Source organism: Canis lupus, chromosome 6, assembly GCF_048164855.1.
Source record: "Canis lupus baileyi chromosome 6, mCanLup2.hap1, whole genome shotgun sequence".
Lineage (NCBI taxonomy): Eukaryota > Metazoa > Chordata > Mammalia > Carnivora > Canidae > Canis > Canis lupus.
Genome location: NC_132843.1, coordinates 81,487,947 through 81,502,341, shown reverse-complemented (window position 1 = coordinate 81,502,341; position 14,395 = coordinate 81,487,947). Strand labels below are relative to the sequence as shown.

At 45.8% G+C, this 14,395-nt stretch overlaps 1 long non-coding RNA gene across 1 annotated transcript in view; it reads left to right on the top strand.

Annotated features, from left to right (window-relative positions):
- LOC140636042 (uncharacterized) overlaps nucleotides 1-14,025 on the top strand; it is a 50,026-nt gene extending 36,001 nt beyond the window's left edge. Inside the window, exon 2 of the long non-coding RNA XR_012033414.1 lies at nucleotides 13,291-14,025. This is a non-coding gene — a long non-coding RNA (uncharacterized lncRNA). The remainder of the gene's footprint in view (nucleotides 1-13,290) is intronic.
- The last annotated feature ends 370 nt before the right edge of the window (nucleotides 14,026-14,395 follow it).

Below are 14,395 nucleotides of genomic sequence, written 5' to 3'. Positions count from 1 at the left end.
ATGCAAAAGCTTCTTATCTTGATGAAATCACAATAGTTCATTTTTGCTTTTGTTTATTTTGCCTTTGTGGATGTATCTCCAAGAAGTTACTGTGGCCAAGTTCAAAAAACATGTTGCCTGTGTTCTCCTCTAGGATTTTGATGGACTCTTGTCTCACATTAGATCTTTCATCCATTTTGCGATTATCTTTGTGTATGGTGAAAGAGAGTGGTCTAGTTTCATTCTTCTGCATGTGTATGTCCATTTTCCCAGCACCATTTATTGAAGAGACTGTCTTTCTTCCAATCGATAGTCTTTCCACCTTTATTGAATATTAGTTGACCATAAAGTTCAGGGTCCACTTCTGGGTTCTCTCTTCTGTTCCATTGATCCATTTGTCTGTTTTTGTGCCAGTACCACACTGTCTTGAACCACAGCTTTGTCATACACCCTGAAATCTGGCATTGTGAAGCCCCAGATATGGCTGTCTTTTTTTTTTATGGCTGTCTTTTTTAAAATTCACCTCGCTATTCAGCGTCTTTTCTGATTCCACACAAGTCTTTTTTTATTATGATAGTCACACACACACACACACACAGAGAGAGGCAGAGACACAGTCAGAGGGAGAAGCAGGCTCCATGCACTGGGAGCCTGACATGGGATTCTATCCTAGGTCTCCATGATCGTGTCCTGGGCCAAAAGCAGGTGCCAAATGGGTGCGCCACCCAGGGATCCTGATTACACACAAATATTAAAATAATTTGTTCTAACTCTCTGAAGAAAGTCCATGGTATTTTGATAGGGTTTGCATTAGAGGTGAACATTGCCTTGGTAAAATTGACATTTTCACAATGTTAATTCTGCCAATCCATGAGCATGGAATATTTTTCCATCTCTTTGTGTCTTCCTCAATTTCTTTCAGAAGTGTTCTATAGTTTTTAGGGTATAGATCCTTTATTTTTTTTTTTTTGGGGTATAGATCCTTTAACTCCATCATTAGGTTTATTCCTAGGTATCTTATGCTTTTGGGTGCAATTGTAAATGAGATTGACTCCTTAATTTCTCTTTCTTCAGTCTCATTGTTAGTGTATAGAAATGCCATTGATTTCCAGGCATTGATTTTGTATCTTTGAATGCTACTAAATTGCTGTATGAGTTCTAGCAACCTTGGGGTGGAGGCTTTTGGGTTTTCTATGTAGAGTATCATGTCATCGGTGAAGAGGGAGAGTTTAACTTCTTCTTTGCCAATTTGAATGCCTTTAATGTCTTTTTGTTGTCTGATTGCTGAGGCAGGACTTCCAGTACTATGTTGAATAGCCATGGTGAGAGTGGACATCCGTGTATTGTTCCTGATCTTAGGGGAAAGGCTCCCAGTGCTGCCCCATTGAGAATGATATTTGTAGTGGGCATTTCATACCTGGCTTTTAAGATGTCGAGGAATGTTCCCTCTATCCCTATGCTCTGAAGTGTTTTGACCAGGAATGGATGCTCTATTTTGTCAAATGCTTTCTCTGTATCTAATGAGAGGATCACATGGTTCTTGGTTTTTCTTTTGCTGATGTGATTAATCACATTGATTGTTTTACGAGTGTTGAACCAGCCTTGTGTCCCGGGGATAAATCCTACTAGGTCATGGTGAATAATTATCTTAATGTACTGTTGGATCCTATTGGCTAGTATCTTGTTGAGAATTTTTGCATCCATGTTCATCAGGGCTATTGATCTATAATTCTCCTTTTTGGTGGGGTCTTTGTCTGGTTTTGGAATTAAGGTGATGCTGGCTTCATAGAACGAATTTGGAAGGACTCCATCTCTTTCTATCTTTCCAAACAGCTTTAGTAGGATAGGTATGGTTTCTTCTTTAAACGTTTGATAGAATTCCCCTGGGAAGCCATCTGGCCCTGGACTTTTGTGTCTTGGGACGTTTTGGATGACTGCTTCAATTTCCTCCCTGGTTATTGTCCTGTTTAGGTTTTCTATTTCTTCCTGTTGCAGTTTTGGTAGTTTGTGGCTTTCTAGAATTGCGTCCATTTCTTCTAGATTGCCTAATTTATTGGCGTATGGCTGTTCATAATGTTTTTAAAATCGTTTGTATTTCCTTGGTGTTGGTAGTGACCTCTCCTTTCTCATTCATGATTTTATTAATTTGAGTCTTCTCTCTCTTCTTTTTAATAAGGTTGGCTAATGGTTTATCTATCTTATTAATTCGTTCAAGGAACAAACTCCTGGTTCTGTTGATCTGTTCCACAGTTCTTCTGGTCTCGATTTCCTTGAGTTCTTCTCGAATTTTAATTAACTCTCTTCTTCTGTTGGGTGTAGGATCTATCTGCTTTTTCTTCCTCTAGCCCCTTTATGTGTAAGGTTAGCTTTTGTATTTGAGTAGTTTCCTGTTTCTGGGAAAAAGAGAAAAAGAGAGGAGAGAAAGAAGGAAAGAAAAGAGAAAGAGAAAAAAAAGGGAAGAAAAAGAAAAAAAAAACGAAAAAAAAAGAAGAAAAAGAGAAAGAAAAAGAAAGGAGAAAAAAAGGGGGTGGGGGAAGGAAAAAAATCAAAAAGCAAAACAAAACAAAAACAAACAAACAAAAAAAGAACCACCGGGGAGTATCTTCTGATTCTGTGTTCTTTAAGTCCCTTGGCTTCTCCTGGAAGTTGTCCGTCTAGCTGGTGTTCTGGGGGAGGGGCCTGTTGTGCTGATTCTCAGGTGTTAGCAGTTGGGGGAGCTGCTGTGCCCCTGCCTGGTGCAGGGCTCAGTGGGGGTTGTTTACCCCCTGAGGCCGCAGGAGGAACAGCCCCAGTGGCGGGGCAGCTCTGGAAACCGGGATTCAGCTCCGGCAGGATCTCCGTCTGCAGGGCCTGGAGGCTCCGGGGCGGGGCCGCTGATCTGCTCAGCTCGGGGCAGGAGCGTCCTTGCTGTCCTGGGCCCTCCCGGCCTCTGCCTGTCCCGGGGGAGGCGGGATCCTGGGCTCTGTCCCGGCGCCCTGTGCTCCGGAGCCTGCGCTGGTGGATTCGCGCTCCCGGGCCGCGCATCCCCTTCCGCGGAGCTGCCGCCCAAGCCCCTCCGAGCTGCTCCTGGAACCGCGCAGGCCCCTCTGCACGGAGCCTCTTCCTCTGCCCGAGCCCCTCCGAGCTGCTCCCGGGGCCGCGCAGCCCCCTCCGCGGAGCCGCTGCCCGAGCCCCCCAGCTGCTCCGGGTCCCGCCGGGTCCCGCCGTGCGCGCTGCAGCCCTTAGGGAGCTCGGCGCACTCTCCTGGGCGCGCAGTTGCTGTTACTGTCCCCGGGAGCCCGAGGGCATCCTCGCCCTCCCGGGTCCTGCTCCACCTCCCTGGAGCCTCTTTCCGCCCGGGAAGGTCGGTGCAGCTCCTGCTCCTCCGGGACGGGGCTCTCCTGTCCAGTTTCCTGTTTCTGAATGGATTCTTGTATTGTGATGTATTTCCCCCTTAGGACTGCTTTTGCTGCATCCCAAAGTTTTGAACGGTTGTATGTTCATTCTCATTAGTTTCCATGTATCTTTTTAATTCTTCCTTCATTTCCTGGTTGACCCTTTCGTCTTTTAGCAGGATGATCCTTCACCTCCACATGTTTGAGGTCCTTCCAAACTTCTTGTTGTGATTTAGTTCTAATTTCAATGCATTATGGTCTGAGAATATGCAGGGGACGATTCCAATCCCTTGGTATTGGTTCAGACCCTATTTGTAACCCAGTATGTGGTCTATTCTGGAGAAAGTTCCATGTGCACTTGAGAAGAATGTGTATTCAGTTGAATCTGGATGTAAAGTTCTGTAGATTTCTATGAAATCCATCTGCTCCAGTGTATCATTTGAAGCTCTTCTTTCTTTGGAAATGTTGTCCTTAGAGACCTATCGAGGGTAGAAAGAGCTAGATTGAAGTCACCAAGTATAAGTGTACTATTTTCTACATATTTCTTCACTTTGGTTATTAATTGGTTTAAATATTTGGCAGCTCCTACATTCTGGGCATATATTGAGGATTGTAAAGTCCTCTTGTTGGATAGATCCCTTAAGTATGATTTAGTGTCCCTCTTCATCTCTCTCTACAGTCTTCTGGGTAAATTTTAGTTTATCTGATATAAGGATGGCTACCCCTGCTCTCTTTTGAGGACCCTTTGAATGGTAAATTTTCTCCAACATTTCATTTTCAGGTTGTAGGTGTCCTTCTGTCTAATATGAGTCTCTTGTAGACAGCAAATAGATGGGTCCTGCTTTTTTATCCAGTCTGAAACCCTACGCCTTTTGATGGGGTCATTAAGCCTGTTCACGTTCAGAGTTACTATCGACAGATATGAGTTTAGTGTCATCATGATATCTTTTCAGCTCTTGTTTTGTGGATTGTTCCACTGAACTTCTTAAAGGGGAATTTTAAGAGTCCCCCTTAAAATTTCTTGCAGAGCTGGTTTGGAGGTCACATATTCTTTCAGTTCCTGCCTGTCTTGGAAGCTCTTTATCTCTCCTTCCATTTTGAATGAGAGCTTTGCTGGATAAAGTATTCTTGGTTGCATGTTCTTCTCATGGAGGACCCTGAATATATCCCGCCAGCCCTTTCTGGGCTGCCAGGTCACTGTGGAGAGGTCTGCTGTTACCCTAATGCTCCTCCCCATAAAGGCCAGGATTTTCTTGTCTCTTGCTGCTTTAAGGATCTTCTCTTTATCTTTGGAATTTGCAAGCTTCACGATTAAATGTCGAGGTGTTGGACAGTTTTTATTGATTTTAGGGGGGATCTCTCTATTTCCTGGATCTGAATGCCTGTTTGTCTTCCCAGATTAGGAATGTTTTCAGCTAGGATTTGTTCAAATACTTATTCTGGCTCTCTGTCCATTTTGGCACCCTCGGGAACCCCAATTACACGTAGGTTTTTCTTCCTCAGGCTGTCGTTTATTTCCCTTAATCTGTCTTCCTTGTCTTTTAATTGTCTGTCTCTTTTTTCCTCAGTTTCCTTCTTTGCCATCAACTTGTCTTCTATGTCACTCACTCGTTCTTCCACCTCGTTATCCCTCGTCGTTAGGACTTCCAGTTTGGATTGCATCTCATTCAATTGATTTTTAATTTCGGCCTGATTGGATCTAAATTCTGCAGTCATGAAGTCTCTTGAGTCCTTTATGCTTTTTTCTAGAGCCACCAGTAGCTGTATAGTAGTGCTTCTGAATTTGCTTTCTGACATTGAATTGTAACCCAGATTTTGTAACTCTGTGGGAGAGACGACTGTTTCTGATTCTTTCTTTTGAGGTGAGGTTTTCCTTCTAGTCATTTTCCTGAGTGCAGAGTGGCCAAAAACAAATTGAATTGGGAAAAGGACAAAAAGAGAGGAGAGAAAGAAGGAAAGAAAAGAGAAAAAGGAAAAAGAATAAAGGAAGAAAGAAGGAAAAAAGAGAATAAAAAAAGAAAAGAAAGAAAGTGGAGAAAGAGGGTGGGGGAAGCAATCAGAAATTAAAAAAAAAACATGGGGGAGTATCTTCTGATTCTGTATACTTTAAGTCCATTGACCTCCCTTGGACTTGTCCGTCTAGCTGGTCTTCTGGGGGAGGGGCCTGTTGTGCTGATTTTCAGGTGTTAGCACGTGGGGGAGCTGCTCTGTCTCCTGCCTGGTGCAGGGCTCAGTGCAGTTAGTTTACCCCGTGAGGCCCCAGGTGGAACAACCCCAGTGGCAGCAGTCAGCTCTGGAAACCTCTATTCAGCCCCCGCAGTAACTCGGGAGCAGTCCATCTGCAGGGCCTGGAGGCTCTTGGGCAGGGCCGCTGATCTGCTCAGCTCTGAGCAGGAGCGTCCTTGCTATCCTGGGCCCTCCGTGCCTCTGTCCCAGCAGAGGCCAAATCCTGGGCTGTGTCCTGGCGCCCTGTGCTCCGGAGCCTGCGCTGTTGGATTCTCGCTCTTGGCCATACAGCTGCCTCACTGCAGAGCCACCGCCCGAACCCCTCCGAGTTCCTCCTGCAGCCGCACAGCCCCCTCCACACGGCGCCTCTTCCTTTGCAGGAGGCACCACCGCCAAGGTGCTCCCGGGGCCGCTCAAACCCCTACATGCAGAGCCACCGCCGGAGCCCCTCAGTGCTACTCCCTGGTCAATGCATGTGCCCTGCAGCCATCAGGGAGCTCGGTGCACTCTCTTGGGAGTGCAGGTCTCTGTTAGTGTCCCAGGGAGCCCTACGGCATCCCCGCCCTCCTGGGGTTCTTCTCTGACTCCTTGAAGGTGCCATTCCACCCTGGAAGATTGGTGCAGCTCCTCCTTCTCCCAGGACAGAGCTCTTCTGTCCTGTGGACACTCACCCCGGCCTTAGCCAGGCTCCTCTCAGGGCCCTTCACACTTATATGCCTTTTGTTTCTTTATTTCTTTTTCCCGTCTTCCTACCTTGATAGAATCACGAACTTTTCTCACTGTAGCATTCGATCTGGGCTCTGTTTAAATCTCAGGCCAAATTCGTAGATTTTCAGGATGATTTGAAGGTTATCTAGGTAATTTGGTGGGGACAGGTGATTTGGGGACTCTACACTTCCGCCATCTTGCCCCTCTTCCTGTATGTTGCCTTTTAGCTTTGTTTCCTTCACTTTGCAGAAGCTTTTCAATTTGATGAAGTCCCAATAGGATTTTTCCTTTGTTTCCCTCACCTCAGAGGCATATCTAGAAAGAAGATCCAATGGCCAATGTCAACGACGTTGCTGCCTATCTTTTCTTCTTTGTATGGTTTCAGGTCTCACATTTAGGTCTTTCATCCATTTTGAATTTATTTTTTATATATATGGTGTAAGAAAGTGGTCCAGTTTCATTCTTCTGCATGTGGCTGCCTGGTTTTCCCAACACCATTTGTTCTTATCCTGGGGTCAGGTTTAGGGTTTCTTGAAGAGACTGTCTTTGTGCCTTTGGATATTCCTTCCTGCCTCATTGTCGATTAATGGATCATAGAATTACAGGTTTGTATCTTGTTTCGGCTTTCCATTCTGTTCTATTGATCTAAGTGTCTCGTGTTGGGAGATTCTTGATTGCTAAATCAATTTCTCTGCTGGTTATATGTCGCTTCAAGTTTCTTATTTCTTCCTTTTTCATTTTTGCTATGTTATATATTTCCAGGAATTGATCTATTTCTTCCAGATTCTAGGTTGCTGGCATATAATTTTTCTTAATGTTCTCTTATAATTGTTTGTTTTTTTGTAGTGTTGGTTGATATTTCTCTTTTCTCATTTGTGATTTTATTTGGGTCCTTTCTCATCTTTTTATCTTTTTTATTTTTTAAAGATTTTATTTATCTATTCATGAGAAACACAGAGAGGCAGAGGTATTGGTAGAGGGAAAATGAGGCTCCATGCAGGGAGCCTGATGTGTGATGTGATCCCCTAGGACCCTGGGAACATGACCTGAGCCAAAGAAGATGCTCAACCACTGAGGCACCTAGCTGACTAGGTGCAATTCCTAGCTATCAATTCCTTTGCTAGTTATGGGTCTGTTCACATTTTCTATTTCTTCCTATTTCAGTTTTGCTCATTTGCACATCTCTAGGTATTTGTCCATTTCTTCCAGGACTCCCAATTTGTTTGTGTATAATTTCATAGTATTCCCTTATAATTGTCTAATTTTTCTGCTGTTGATTGAGATCTCTCTTCTCTCGTTTGTGATTTTATTTATTTAGGTCTTTTCTCTTTTCTCATTGATAAGGCTGGCTATGGTTTGATCCATTTTATTAATTATTTTGAAGAACCAGCTCTTAGATTCGTTATTCCATTCTACTGTTTTGTTGTTTCTGTATTGTTTATTTCTGCTCTCATCTTTATTTTTTCCCTTCTTCTGTAGGCTTTAGGCTTTGTTTGTTATTCCTTTACCAGCTCCTTTAGGTATAGGGTTAGGTTGTGTTTTGGAGACTTCTTGTTTTTGAGGTAGGCCTGTATTGCTTTGTACTTCCCAGTTAGGACTGCCTTTGCTAAATCCCAGAGTTTTGGAGAAACATGTTTACATTTTCATTTGTTTTAAATTTCCTCTTTAATTTCCTGGTTGCTCCATTCATTCTCTAGTAGGATGTTCATAATCTCCAAGTATTTTTGGTCTGTCCAATTTTTTTTCTTACTGTTGGCTTCGAGTCTTATAGCGTCGTGGTCCGAAAATGTACAGCGTGTGATATCAACCTTCTTGTACCTGTTGAGGGCTGATTTGTCGGCCATGACATGATCTGTTCTGGAGAATGTCCCATGTGCACTTGAAAGGAATGCGTATTCTGCTTTAGGAAAAAATATTCAGACTATATGTGTTGAGTCCCTGTGGTCCAGTGTGTCAAGGCTATTGTTCACCTGTTGATTTGCTACATAGACGATCGGTCCATTACCATAAGTGGGTGTTAAAATCCCCTGTCATTGTATTATTATCAGTGAGTTCCTGTACGTTTGTTGTTAATGGGTTTTTATATTTAGGTACTCCCATGTTGGCAGCATAAATATTTAGTTGTTGGATCTTTGTTTTAAATAAATTTATTTTTTATTGGTGTTGAATTGACCAACATACTGAATAACACCCAGTGCTCATCCCATCAAGTGTCCCCCTCAGTGCCCATCACCCATTCACCCCCACTTCCCGCCCTCCTCCCCTTCTAGCACCCCTAGTTCATTTCTCAGATTTAGGAGTCTTTATGTTCTGTCTCCCTTTCTGATATTTCCTACACAATTCTTCTCCATTCCCTTATATTGCCTTTCACTATTATTTATATTCCCCAAATGAATGAGAACATACACTGTTTGTCCTTTTCCAATTGACTTACTTCACTCAGCATAATACCTTCCAGTTCCATCCATGTTGAATTAAATGGTGGGTATCTGTCATTTCTAATGGCTGAGTAATATTCCATTGTATACATAAACCACATCTTCTTTATCCATTCAATTTTCAATGGACACCGAGGCTCCTTCCACAGTTTGGTTATTGTGGACATTCTTAATATAAACATCGAGGTGCCGGTGTCCCAGCGTTTCATTGCATCTGAATCTTTGCGGTAAATCCCCAACAGTGGAATTTCTGGGTCGTTGTGCAATTCTATTTTTATCTCATTGAGGAACCTCCACAGAGTTTTCCAGAGTGGCTACACCAGTTCACATTCCCACCAACAGTGGTTTCTATATTTAGGTACTCCCATGTTGGCAGCATAAATATTTAGTTGTTTGATCATGATAGAGAGTCCTTTTAATTATGAAATAATGCCCTTCTTCATCTCTTCTTACAGTATTTGTTCTTTCTTTTATGAAAGTTAAAATATTTATTTATTTATTCATGAGAATTACACAGAGAAGCAGAGGAAGGAACATAGAGAGAGAGGCAGGCTCCCCAACGGGAGGCTGATGTGGGACTTGATCCTGGGATCCCAGAATCACACCCTGAGCCGAAGGCAGATGCTCAACCACTGAGCCACCAGGTGTCCCCCAGGGCTTGGTTTCAAATCTCATTTGTCTGATATAAGTATGGGTCCTCCAGCTTTCTTTTGATATCCATTAGCGTCATAGATTTTTTTCTATCCCCTGACTTTCAGTCTGTTGGTGTCTATAGGTCTAAGGTGAGCATCTTGTAGTCACCGTACAGATGGATGTTGTTTTTTTAATAATAATTTTATTTATGATAGTGTGAGAGATAGCGAGAGAGAGAGAGAGAGAGAGAGGCAGAAAATTAGGCAGAGAGAAAAACAGGCTCCCCACCAGGAGCCCAATATGGGACTCGTTCCAAGACTCCAGGATCACACCCTGATTCAAAGGCAGAAGCTCAACCCCTGAGCCACCCAGACATCCCGGATCCTGTTTTTTAAGCCCCTCTGATACCCTATATTTTTTATTGGAGCATTTAGTCTATCAGCATTCAGAGTGATTATTCAAAGATATGAACTTTGTGCATTTGTGTTACCGGAAGAGTTGGTGTTTCTGGTGACGTTCTCTGGGCCTTTCTCGACTTTGTTGCTTTTGGTCTCTTTTTTTCCCCCACTAGAAGAGTCCATTTTAAAATTCCTTACTGGACTGGTTAATTGGTCATGAACTCCTTTATATGTTGCCTGTCTGGGAAAATCTTTCTCCCTCCTTCTCTCCTGTATGACACCCTTGCTGAAGAAAGAATTCATACAAATTGGACTCCAATAAAAAGAAATTTAAAAACAGAAAATAAATTTTTGCTATTATGATTGAGGAAAATGGCATTTAGGAGGAAAAGCAGAAGCTGAAAGAGAGGAGGAAAGATTTCACCCTCCGTAGCCTTCATAGGGACCTGGTTTCCTTTCCTAGGAGGGCCCCCCGCCTCCGGAGGATGCTTCCTGCCCCTCTGTCCTCCTTTTTGGAACACAGCAAAGACATCTCCGTACCTCCAACACCTCTGCAGTCATGGCTTATAGCGTTTTCCAAATATCCTATTGGGGACCACATCGTAGTGTATGTAACCATCTGGTTGCTGTTTGACAACATTGGGGGGATTCCGACTTTTGTGGTTTTGAGCTGCGTGTGTGTCTATCACATGCAGCTATCCCGTGCAGCCATCAGATCCTCTGGCTGGGTCACCCAAAACCCCGAAATTGTTGGCAGAATATCATTTCTGGTGCTGGCGCTGGGCGGCTAGTTGGGCTCTCCTGGCCATGCTGGGGCTCACTCGTGCAGGAACTTTCAGCTGGAGGGTCAGCAGCGCTGGAAGTTCCGGCTCAGCCACATTCCCATGTACAGCAGTGGGTCCGGCCTCCCCTAGAAGGCACGTGGGGAGGTCAGCTGTGTGTGCCTGGAGGTGCCCTTGCAGGGGCTGGTTGGGGCCTAGGTGGTGCTCCCTCCCCCTTTCTGGGAGTCTCTCCATGCCCCGTGCACATAGTTCTGGGAGACACAGAAATGGGTTGGCTCTGAATTTTCACACCACAACACTTTATTGACTTTCTACTGCAAAGGCTCAGAGCCATGAGTTCGTGCCTTCCCCTGGGGAAGGAGACCTTTCTGTCCTTTAAGTGGGGGCAAGAATCACACGGGGTGGGGGGGCGGGTGCTGGAGTCCCCCACCTGGGAGCATGTGTGGACTCCGGGTGGGGGCAAGTGTCCTGAGGTTTCACCCTGATTGACGGTTCTGAGGACAGCAGAGCTGACCTGGACCTGTTGCTCATGGGCTCCTGCTCTGGGTCCCCGCAGGGCAGCAGGACCCCAGCTTCAGGCTCTCTGGGGCTGGAGTACCTGGAGGAGTCGGCCTCCTGGTGTGGGTGTGTGTGTGGGTGGGCCCCACCCGCTTAACCCTCCTCTCCCCACACTTGTGTGTCCTGGGATCCCCAGGGCTGCCCTAGATCAGCGACCTGGATCTGTGGGGCACGCTCAGGGCCCAGGAGGCCACATCCAGCTCTGAGAGGGCTCACTCAGCCCAGGGCCAGAATCCAGGGCTGGCCAGGGCCATGGGAGCCTGATTCCATTAGTCTTTGAGTTGGGACTGGTGTGGGCTCAAATCAACCCAGCCCCCAAAGAGCCTGGGCCCAAGTCAGCCCAGGTTCCTCTGGGTTAGGTGCTGGTGTCCTGTGCAGGTTGTGCCGCCCTCCAGGAGGAAGAGTAGGAGGAGGCAGTGCACAGTGCTTCCTCTGCTCCATGCACCTGCACCCACCCTGTCGGGGGCTCCCTGTCTTTCCTCCTCCCTGAAACCCCTGGATACACTATGGGACACCGGGTTTCTGATGGTAGCAGGCTGTCCAGAGAACCATGGGGAGGCTGACCATGTCCCACAGGGGGCAGCTACACCGGGTCCTTGCTGAGGGGCAATGGTGTGTGAGTGGATGGTGTGGGGGCAGGGGTATGATGGTGGTGGATTGAGGGGGATGGTGTAGGGGGGATGGTGTTGGGGTATAGTGTGGGTGGGGCTTGTGTGGGGGTGTGTGGGTTTGAGAGGGATGGTGTGGGGGGAATGCCATGAGGGATAATGATGTAGGGGGATAGTGTGTGGGTAGGGAATGAAGGGGATGGCGTGGGGGGCCTGCAGACACAGGGCATCCCCTTTCTCTAAGATGCACTCCGAGACATCTACAGATAAAGGCGACCATAGTCTTAGGTTTATTGTGACACCTGCCTCAGGGGCCCCGTGTGGTCAGTTCAGGTCCCTGGCTGGACTGGGCACATTATATGGGGGTCATCATACTATGTATGTTTAGAAATTGCAAGTTGTCTCAAATTAAATGCATAGAATTTAGAAATATATAAAGCACCGAGGGTGGGTGTCACTCTGACCCTTCAGACCCTCATCGGATCAATGTGTGTCCTCCTCCAGTCACAGCCATGCAACCTGCCCCCAGGTCCCCTTAATGCCCCCCATGGCCCCCACCCAGGCACCTGGTTTTCAGGGTGCTGTCCGTCACCCCTTTGGGGATCAGCTCACATGGCAACCCCTGGAGGCCCCATCCTAGTGGCCTCCTCATCCCTGAGACACCAGGGGTAGAGACACGGAGGTCATCCCCAGCACCCTACCATGCCGCTGTGTTTTGTTGGCTGCTGTTCTTCCCCCGGCCTCAGAAGCCCCATGTTCCCTTCCCAGAAGCCACCAGTCCTCCCCCGGGTCCCAATCCCCCCTGGCCCCTCAGGCTCACCCTACCCCGTAGTAGTCCCAAAACATGATGTGACTGCTGAACGTCATGTTGATGTCCAGGTCCACCTGCTTGATGTCCCTGGAGGAGACCAGGGCCTCTTATTTCATTTCCTGTGTGAATACCATGGAGGAGGAGCCAGCGTCAGGGACTCAGACCCCGACATGTCACCAGGTGCCATCCTGGGCAGGGAGCCCAGGGACCACCATGGGATTGTGTCCTGCCAAATCCCCCTTCCTTCCCCTGGGAAGCTGGGGACGGCGGGAGTGCCCAGCATGCCCATGGACCTGTGTGAGGGCCTGTGCCCAGCTGTTGTGGGCGGGGAGGTGACTGAGGGTCAGCCTGGGTAGGAGGGAACAGGGGGTCAGTCCAGGTGGGAAGGGGACACGGGGGTGTTGTGCACAAGATGGCGAATCCGAGAAACCACTAAGGAGCCGACACTGATGCAAACAAACAAGGGTTGTTTTACAAACTCGAGCATGGGTCCAAGTATACCCCACAGAGTGGAGCAAGGAGTTGGACCCCGAGGACGGTTTTAACTTAGTTTTAAGGGCCTGGTCTCGGGGACCTCCAGAAGGGCTGGAGGAATTCCTCAAGTTCTGTTCACTTTTTGATATGGGGCCTTCAAGGGCATTGAGCACTCTTCTCATTCTAATAGGGGCTTCCAGCCCTTGGCTTCGGCTCAGTTTTTATTCTATTCTGGGGCATTCTGGACATTAAGCTGTAAATTTTTGTTTTTTTCCTGTATCTGAAGTAATGTAAATTTCAGCTCTTCTTCACAGGGGCCTGGGATTGCTGGACGTGTGCAAATGCTGAACTTAAAGTGGAATGGCCATAATGTTCTCGGCCTCCCCACGTCCCGTCCCATACTTTCTAGCTCCTGCCGCCCTCCCCGGAGCTCCTAAGAGAGCAATTGCAAATGACCTCAGCGTGGCAGCCTGTGTTGGGGGACAAGCCCCGGGATTTGCGATCAGGAAGACCTGGAGATCGGCGTATCGGCTATGCAGCGTGATTTGACGCTGCAGACTCTTATTCCCTAAGGCTATCTTGACAACTGACTTTGTACATAGAAAAGTTCTCCTTTGTCTTTAAAAGATGAGGAGAAAGTCAAAGCGTTTTTTCTCTGCCCATCTGATTGCTCAGATTCCAATCTGAGATGTATTGACTGTTAATATGGATAATGTACTATCCGTAGTAGTATTGTTAAAATATTCTGACACTAGTAATTCAGAGGGATGAGGCTTTCTCAACTATTTCTTCACAGCTCAGTCACTCATCAGAAAATGCATCTTTATGGATTTGGAAATAACTGAGAGACATTATTACCAATGGTCCTATTATTATGTGAAGGATTCTTCCCTGAAATTCTTCCCCTGTTTCAACTGACACTGAAACACTGTGAACTCTTTGGAAGACAAATGTCAAGGAGATAAATGTTATGCTTTGCTAATTTTAAATGCACTTGCAATATGGTGTCTATTATAATAAAAGTTTTTTAATCTGATTTTTGCTATTTATTATCCTTTCCTGCTTTTCAGGTTGAGAAGGCATTGTACGTGTTCATAAGTGTTTTTCTTTCCTTCTGATATAAAATTTTTACTTTGTTCCCAACGAAGGAACTCTCTAAGAATAAGGCAAAAGTTACTTCAACTATTCTTGAAATGTCTTCACACTTGGAGCCTGATTTATTTAACTCAATTTTCAAAATAAATCTTATTTATTGGAATAAAAACAAAGATTTATAGGGAAATTGAGAAGATAGTAAGAGAATTCTCATTCACTTGCACTCAATTTTTCCAATTATTGATATATTAGTATGGTTCAAACATTAGCTAATGAATCAATATTAAAATATTTGCATTAACCAAGGACAA